Here is a 9830-nt window from a genome sequence, read left to right as displayed (position 1 = left end):
GTGTAGCACACAGAGGTCCTTTTAGCCGAGAGCTAAATTTCGGGATGTTGCCGTGCTCAGATTTTGTTGGATTTTTAGTATATTCTTCTAGACGGTGTATCTGAAAGGTTTTTAGAGAGAAAGCTTCTGGGTGTGTGCACAAAATGCCTGGACTATTAGTTTTTCTTCGGGTCACTGGAGTTTCTTTCGAGATTAAATCCGGCGATGACTGTTTGTCCGTTAAAGGCCGGCTACGTGGAGCCCTGAAATTCTGGAATGACATTCACGCGCACCAATTGATACTTGATGTTACTAAATACGGCTATAAATTACCTCTTCTCCAAATTCCTACGCCCTTCACAGCTAAATAGTTCGGCTTTGGTACAGTCAGCCTTCGCCAAACTGCCTTCAACGATCTCGTTATCAACGGTTGCGACGCTGAAGTGCTTGAAGCTCCTGTTATAATTAATACTTTGTCCGTATCTATGTAAAAATCAGGCAAAAAGTTAACCAGTTCCTTTATAAATGCAGATTCCTGTATGATTTGTCTATTGCCAAAGAGATTTTGAATCCTGGAGATTTTATATTTACTTTTGACTTAAAGTCTGGTTACCATCACGTAGAAATATTCCCGGTGCACAGGAAGTATTTGTCATTTGCGTGGACATTTTCCTCCGGACGCAGCAATTTTTTTCCAGTTTACTGTTCTTCCGTTTGGCCTCAGTTCCGTGCCCTATTTATTTACAAAAATACTCAAGCCTCTAATCAAGAAAAGGAGATCTGAACCAAAGTCGATCGTGGTTTATTTGGACGATGGTCTTGGAGTCGATGCGGACAAGAAATCGCTAGTTTATAATCCAGTGCTTCAATTCCAGGCTTTACCAGCCGGGTTCGAGCGGCGTTGATGCATTTTCTCAGGATTGGTCTCATCATAATAACTGGCTGTGCCCCACTGTGTATTTAACGTGTAAAGTTATCAAGCATATAGAACTTTGCGGTGCTCAAGGAACTCTGATCGTTTCACTTTGGAAGTCAGCCCATTTTTGGCCCATCCTGTGTTCGGATGGTTTCCTTTGGAGTTCATTTATCCTTGACTGGGTTATCCTGCTTAACTTTTCTAATTTATTCATTAGAGGAAGAGCTAGGAACCCCAGTCTCGGTAGAAAGCCATTGTAAAATGTAAAAATGTAAATGCTTTCTTTATAGTGGAAGTACACTTAGCTATCAAGCTAGTTTACAGGTACTCCACTGTTAACAAGGTGAAAATAACAATTGGCAAACTTAACAGAAACATATTAAGAACCCCAACTGGCGGGAGGCAACCAGTTGGCTATTTACAAAGCGTGGTAGAGTTGAATCCGGGACAACCGGAAACAAATCCAAACCAGAGATTATAACGGGATTTGAACCCGGAGCAGCCGCGTGCAAACCCAACGCCCTAACCACTGGACCATACTGCCTCCTGGTTTTCGTTTCTTTAGCTCTATGTCTTGACTTAAGCATCATTCCCAGATTGGATTCCGAGTTATCTCGTAAAAGCTGTCTAGTTCCTTGTGTTTGATTACATTCGAGCTAGAGATTGCAGCTGTTTTCACTATGTGTCGATCCGTATTTGCATGAAGTGCTTGCTATTTGTTAGTAATATCAAGTTAAACGTGTTATGCCTTAGAGAGGCATCCAGGAGAGGCCCTAGAGTGACGATTTATCACATCTTTTTTTGTACCCTAGAGGGGTATATCAGGTTGCCGTGCAAACGCCCTAGAGGGGTATGCCCATTAGATTAGTATGGTTTTTTCCTATTGTGTTACCTGAGAAGAGTATTGCCTGGAGGGCAAAGTGGCTTTAATTACTGGAGAAAGTGGGTTAAACATAGATTTAGCATTGTGTGCACTGCTGTCTGTCTCATTGATATTGATATTCTTCCTCTTTCTTATCCTTAGATATCTTCACTTCCGTTTTCTGGTCTTTAGGGGGCCAGAATTCCGCTAGGGTGGTTCAGCTAATAGAGAATCTCAAGTCCACCGTGCTTGCTTCCAAGGCGTCTGGGACATCTGAAAATTACTTGAGAGCTTTTAACACGTGGAAAGCCTTTGCTAGCGATGTCTTGGGTACTTCGGAGTTTCCAGTCAGACCAATTGATTCTGCCTTATACATGTACTTCCAATACCTCCTCGAGTCGTCCAAGTCCGTCGCTACCATCAACTGCGCCTTCTACGCGTTCAAGTGGATTCACCTTCTTGCAGGCTTCGATTCACCAACAGCACACCCTACAGTTATTGCCGTAAAAGGAGGAGCTGTTCGCCTTGCCAGTCAGCCAATAGTCAACAGAAAGGAACACCTCATGCTTCTTCCTGTAGTGTCTAATCTAGACGACCTTTTACAATTTCTTGGAAGTTATGCGTTATTCGAGGCAGGGATGTTCAGTTTAGCGAGGGTTATGTTACAATCAGCATAGAGAAAAGCAAGACTGATCGGCTGAGGGAGGGCAGATCGGTCGTTATTGCTGAATCCTCATCTAACACCTGTCCGTGTTCTTTTATGAAATTACTTAAACTGTATATGCTGAAGGTCCAGATTCCTGTGAATTCAGATGAGTATCTTTTTAGGGCCATATCAGCTTCAGGCAATCATAAGCGCCTTATCTCTATTGACAAGCCGATTAGTTATTCCACTATAGGCAGTCTTTTAACAAGTCTTTCGCGAATATTGTACCTGATATCTCTAAGCTAGTTTAATACTCATTCAGCTAGATCAGGTGGGGCTACCTTAGCCACGAGCTCTGGTTTTTCGGAGAGGAATCTTCAGCGCCATGGTCGCTGGGCTTCAGTTACGGCGAAGAACATTTCTTAAGGATTCTCTTGCAGGCTCGAAGATTCTGAGGTCCTGTCTCTGTGAGCTCAAGGCTTATCTTTTGCTTTCTGTCTTGGGCCAGGGTGACCAACACGCCCATGGCTCAACCTTTGAGCGTGTTCGGTTTTGTAGTGAAGGCAAAATATGTAATTTGTGATAATCGGTATTGACATAAATCAATATTTTACCGACACGGAACAGAGAACTAGCTGCGAGCATGGTACACGCAGGCGCATTAATTGTACGTTTGTAAAAAGAGGCGGTTGAGAAACTTGTGACATTCTACGGTCAGCTTTGCTACTAGCACTTTCGCATTAGCTTTAGTTTTATTGAGTAATTAGTGTTATCGGATTTATTTTTCATTCCATCGTATATAGATTTACCTTAAAACCCCAAAGGTGGTGCCCCTACATTTGGTCGGGGGTACACGGTCCCTATTTCTCCTAACAAGAGGGTTTTTAGGGTTTACGTGTCCATCTTTGGCACATGTAGGACGTTACCTGATGTATCTCTCATTCACTTCGTTGTAAGCTTATAGTAACAATGGTTAACCAACGCACCCATGTCTCAACCGTTGAGTGTGTTGAGGGCCAAATTTAAGGTTTCTTGAGCAGTAACAAAAGGAAAGCCTGAAAAACTTTCCTTTCCTTACTGCTCATTTAATGTTAATGAATAACTGCAATGATTCTCTCCGTAGTTCAAATAAATATGATTCTCGGAAAATAATTTGTGAGTAAAGTGGTGACTGACTTTGCCACAAACACAGCATGAAATATGTTGGCCATAAACCAAGGAATCTACTGATAGACTAGCCCTTGGTGTAGCTATAGCAAATCACAAAGAGAATATAACAAAAAAAAAACAGTGAAAGAAGGAAGGCCCGAAAAGCGGAAGTCCGAAATTCAGGATTATGTGGCGTTGAAATTAATAAAGAGGGCATTACAAGGAAACGCCTTTTCATCCAAATGTACTACTTGATCAAATAGAGGAACTCGTGGATTGAATAAGCTATGCCAAAATAACCACAAACTTTGGATTTATCATACATCTCCACAAAAATTATGAGCAAAAATGCCAAACACCCTATTTCATCGTTACTGAAATAGGTAACATAAGAGCCTGCAATTTCGCTCGTGAACAGTAGGAAAAAAACTCCTTTTTCCAACTACGTTATTGGAGTTCGACTTGGGGGGTATTTACATGAGACCGGGACGAACTCAGACCGGTATGAACTTTTACTGGTATGAATCTTTTGCAACCGTTTACATGAAACCGGGACGAAATTTTTGGTGCATGATTTCTTCACGATATGCTGTTTTGTCAAATAAATATAAGGTGGACCCAAAAACATACAGGCTTGAAATTTCTGGACCAGGTCTACCTGAGATTTGTTCTCATTTACATGAGAACGGCACGAACTCAGTACGCTCCGATAATTTCTCGTCTCGATCCATCAACCGAGACGAAAGCAGATTGGTCTGCGTTCAATGTCGGGCCGCTGGAAACGAGGTTGAAAGAAGCACTGCAACGAAAGGGTCAGCGGGTTCCAGCCACAAGGAGGTAGGTACTTGGTGTCTCCTTTTCTATGTTTCAATTTGTTTTAAACAAGGTATAAAACGTTCAGTAATTATACAATTACCCTAACCTAACCCTAACGCTAACCCTAACGCTAACCCTAATCCTAACCCTGAAGGTTTTACCGTGTTTAGATAATTTTGTGCAATAGATAACCACTAAATGACAAAATACACCAAGTACCTACCCACAAGGAAAAGCAAAATGACAGATAGGTCAAACGCGATCCGCTTGCTCAGCTCCTGCCATATTGTCTCTGGACGTTGGATACAAGCTACGAACAGGTTTGAATTCCTCCAGTTTGAACGCCAAACATTAGGCCGTTTCTTTTCTGAAAACTTAAAGTTTTTAACTTGGGCATTTGTCCAGTCCTCAAAATAACAGTCAACCAGCCACCTGTTTTATCGGCTCGTATTTTACTTTCCCACTATCATCTCAGCATCGTTTTCTAACAGACTTTGTGGACGAAGGTAAAGTGAAGTCATACAAAATTGATGGCTGGTAAAAAACCGGAAGTGACGTCGAAATCTGCGTTTGACTACCGTGTTGGCAGACAGGCGTTAGTAAAAATATGGTTTGTTTCCGCTTCACATCCAAACAAGTAATGATAAAGTGAATTTTTTAGAGTATTGACAGTAGTACCCAGCAAAACAATTGAAAGTTAACCGTCGTCAACGGGGTTTTTAGACCTAAATGCTGTAGATCAGCGCGGCATAGCTTAGAAACGCTATTTCTTATTGAACTAAAGCTGTAATTCTGCCTGTTTTCATTCTTTTTGGAGCGGTAAGCTTCTCAATATTAACATGGGATATTGCGTCGTGTAATTGTTGCAAAATGTCCAATGTCAGTTCGAGGGATGGAAATTAGTGTTGACCTTATTAATGTGTTGAATAGAGCTTTTTCGCTTGTACATTTTGTTTTCCCGATACAGATCTTGTGATAATACTCAGGAGGTTTCGTCCTGTGTTTTGTTCATTAAAAAGAGTGCATGCAAGCATGAATATGTCTGCATGCACTCTTTTTAATGAAAAAAACAAAGGACCAAACCTTCTGAGTATTATCACATAGCCTGTTTTGGGAAAACAAAATGTAGAAGCGAAAAAGCTCTATTATAAAAACAGTTATGGCTCCCTAAGGATATTAAATGTGTTTCCATTTTGCTGCCGTTGCGTGTTAAAAATCAATAGGTAACACTGCTGCTTTACAAATCACCCTTACAATGACAAAACAAGTTCCAGACCTACAGAAGGGAACACTAATAATGCGACGGTGTCAAAGCTGCATCCCTCTACTTCCTAAAAATCAAATTATTAAAATGTGTTTTTTTACTAACCACCCTTACAATTAATAAACAAGTACGTTCCTGACCTATGGCAAGGAAAACTAATTATGCGACGGTGTCCGGCAAATTTAAAGCTGCAGCGCTAACTTGGTGTCATCTCTATGCCTTGGTATCCTGGACCATAACCGGTGGCTGGTTTGGATGCGGCTCCTTTAGTGCCTTTTGCTTCCTCTTCATTCGCATGCGGAACAGAAGGACCAATGCGACAACCGCGATCAAGAGCCCAGCTCCAGCACAGCGAACGGCTGAGAAAACCAGAACGTTGTTTATATTTTTCTCGCGAACCACCTCAGTGATTGTGCCCGTTTCATCTTTGTCCACGTCTCCACCCATGTTAGGAAATGCGCTCTCAATCATTACCACATAATTCCTGTTTAAGTGCTCGTGGACAAACTCTTCCATGATTTTTTCAAACTTTTGGCATTCTCCTTCGCGCGCGCAGCGCAAGAGTTCTGTACAGATGTCGTAAAGCATGTCAATCCAGCGTGGAACCTTTGCTGTTTGGTTGTCATGGAAAGCGTCGCTAAGATACCAAAAGTGACCTGTGCGGTTGGTCAGCAATCAGAGGAAGATACTCGCTCCAAATCAGCTCATGAGGACAGAACGTGGTGCTGATTGGCGTAAACGCCTGACCATCTGCGTTTAATGCGACATCGCACTCGGTAGCAAGCGTAAACGGACGAGATTTCTTCACCTCTCCTTTCTTACCGTACGGGCGAGCAGTATCTGCATCAATTACCATGTGGTCTTTTGTGAAGCCATCGTAGGTTGTGAAATTGTCGGTATGGGCCCTCGGATAAACAGCTTCCACCTTGCACCAGCCAGGCATCTGCTCAGTTCCCCTGATCCCACGGATGGTGTCGCCGTTGGACAGCTGAGAGACGCGAATGATCCCCTTGGTCTGTTCCTCTACGCGCATTTCACTGGAAACACAGTTGACATTGCAACAGTTATTGCAATCCTCGCACTTTTCACTGTCCGCTAATGCTCCTGAGACAAGGATCCCGACGATTACCAGCAACAAAATCGATAAGTGACTCATTGCAGCTTTGAATAGTCTAAAAGCGGAGAAACAAACATCGACTGATTGACGCACAAGTGATTGACTGTTCTGTTTTCAAATGAGTATTCCGGGCTCTTAGTCACAATATTGATTTTTCAGTGTAAAGAAAGAATTAGGGGTAGGTAGAACACTTGGACAAAGTTTAGGAAAACTGCGACAGCGTCTGAATGACAGCTAAAACTTTGCTATTAGAAACTAAATGCAATCACTCTGCAAACCTCTTACAGAGCTTTACCGTGACCGTCAACAGTACATCACAGAACAAGCTCCAACATTGAAATAAACAACCATTAAGTTGCAGACAATAATTATAAGCCGTTATGAATAATTTAGCAACTCAATAATGAGTAAATCAAAATGGTATCTTAAAGCTCCACTTATCCAAAACACAGTTTAATAACAGACTTGAAACTGAACGGCCAGACATTGAAGGCCCGGTTTCGAAAAGCATGCTATGTTCCCATAAATGTATCTTGTGTTAGGCAGGAAGTTTTAATTAAACTAAAACGAGAGATGACTTGTTCCTGTTAAGCTTTTCCACGAAATGTAACCTAATTAACATGCATGTTTTGCTTGACGTATAAGTACGAAAATATGAATTTCTAACCATGAGTGTCCTGTTCTAAGCATTGAATCTCTGCAACAGGATAAAAAGGGCTTGTCTGCTATCAGAGCTCTTAAAATTGCCCCCTCAGCAGCTATTCACATTTGAGCATTTTCAACTCAGTTTCTTTAAGACTGAAACGAACGTCATCACAGTAACTCAGAGTAATTGCTACAGACGAAAACAAAGCAATGAATCAATTACAATTCAAAGAAGATTCGAGTGGCCGGCGCTAAGCGCGGGAAAACGCGTTCGAGCGAGTCACGAGTGGTTTTGGTTTTACTTCTGATTTGGAGAGGAAGTGGAGCGAGATTTTTGAGCCTAACGCAAAGTGTAGATATGCGACCCCCTCCCCTAGACCCTATTTCAGACAACAAGAAGAGGGTTTTAATACCCCATTTTTGACCAAAACATGCTACTGATTTGGCATCAAAGTTCTTGTAAAGATAAAACTCTATACCTTGCTTCAGACTACAGAAAAGAAAATGGCCCATTTTCGGACCAACATTGTCAAAATCTGTAACGTCCCCATTTTAGACCAAAATTGCTCGAGAGCCATACCCCTTGGAGCGATACACACTCATGTTGATATAAGGGAGCATCCACCTATACAACCCCCTTCCCACCCCCCTCCTAATACCATGGGGACGAAACCAAAATCAACACTCAATTGGAAATTGCTCTTTGACCAAATTATATATCATGAGTTAATCCGAGCTCTGTTTTGTGCGTTCAAGTCAACATTGCTCTTAGGAATGTACACGCAGATCACCTCAAAAGGGAAGTTATTAAACTCAATTTTGACACGAAATAGCATGAATGCGACTTGGATTCCTTATGGGACGACCTCGCAGATACTGAGATGGTGTGTAGTTACAGTTGAAATTTTCAGCCCAGAAGATAGAAAAGATTGTTGGGGTTGAGTAGGACTTTCCTGTTTGATCTAAGTGCCCCTGTACTGATGGGATTAAAAAGTGATCCGTAAAACGCCCCAGGATTCATGCGCGCACGGAAAACTTTCGACGCGTTTGCGAAGGAAAAGTTATATGTGTGGAAGGATCCCGTGTAGGCTAGAAATATATTACCTTGTGCGAGGTTCAATTATTTCAAGATTTCAAGATCTCTAGCTCTCTAGCTACAGTTTTCTTGTCTGGCGTTTCTTGTAGGATTGCAAAAATGGTTTCTCAAATTGATTTCGTTTCTCTTCTAAGAATTTGCTTTGTTCTACATGATGTGAGCGCATTGTTCTTTGTTTGGAACTCGAAGCCAGGAAATGTTTGTAGGGAGCATAAAGCGACGTGAAATCACGGTCTTCATAATCTTACAAGGATAAAGTTTTAGATATGAAGCTGGGACTCCAAATTTACACATTTCTTGTACGTTTAAGATAGTTGATCTTCAGCGCATTTTTCCGGTACGTCCGTAGCAGGTAATTAACAGTTTTAACATAATAAGTCGAAAATAATGATCTGAAAGACTTCTTTGTTACTCACTCACCTCACTTATCTCTTCTCTGTTGCCAAATGCTTAAACACCCGAGGTCCCTTGATTCCAGAATCTGGAAAAGAATCTGGCGACCTTCTTATTGTAATAATTAGCGCGACAATCAACTGTAAAAGGGCCCAGGAGATCATTCAAAATGTTAAAAACATTGTCTCTAACCTGCCAATCGTCAACATCGACAAATGTGCTCACAAAATCCGATCTGGTATTGGAATTCCTAGGAGTCCATTCAATTTCAAGGTTAATAAATTATAGTGATCGTTACAGATACCTAATTATATTCTCAGGGCAAATTCATGTAAATCCATCTTTATACTACCCACATCAACGATTTTAGCCGTTCCTTGGTTATCCGTGTATCATTTTATCCGGGTAGCGCTTAAAATTAGCTGCAAGAGAGCCTCGAAGGATTATGAACATTTGAATATTCATTGCCGTTTCTCAACAATGGACACTCGCTGGACCTTGAAACTTGGTCAAATATAACTAATTTATCCTTGTGGTCATCGCCAGAGTTTGAGCGTGACTGATGAATGAGTAACAACCAAGGAAGCTGCAAAGTCGCTTAAATCGGGTTAAATCAGGCAAATAACCGCACAGAAAGCGAGAAAGTCACTAGGACAATAAAGTACGGTATTTTTAATCGACAAATTTTCGTGTGAATATGTTTTGATCATGAGTTTGTTATCAATAATTTTTACCCTCCGAGCCTGGGCTGCCTGTGTACGCATCTAACGAAAGAGGCTCGTCCCAATGCTTAGCAGCGGCAAGCGTCATTTGGAATGTAGTTATTCTCGAGAGCCTTCCTGTACTTCTCCCCGTAGACAAAATTTCTCCGATAAATGACGCTAGCTACCTGGCCTACTCTAAACTCTAAAATTCATAGACTCGATAACACTAATGTGGGAGACAAT

At 41.5% G+C, this 9830-nt stretch overlaps 1 pseudogene; it reads right to left on the bottom strand.

The window, feature by feature from the left end:
* Positions 1-4840: 4840 nt before the first annotated feature.
* LOC138024108 (uncharacterized) lies at positions 4841-7552 on the bottom strand (annotated as a pseudogene).
* Positions 7553-9830: the final 2278 nt, after the last annotated feature.

The sequence above is a fragment of the Montipora capricornis genome, chromosome 11 (genome assembly GCF_036669925.1).
Source record: "Montipora capricornis isolate CH-2021 chromosome 11, ASM3666992v2, whole genome shotgun sequence".
NCBI classification, from domain to species: domain Eukaryota; kingdom Metazoa; phylum Cnidaria; class Anthozoa; order Scleractinia; family Acroporidae; genus Montipora; species Montipora capricornis.
This window is presented reverse-complemented; position numbering and strand designations above follow the sequence as displayed.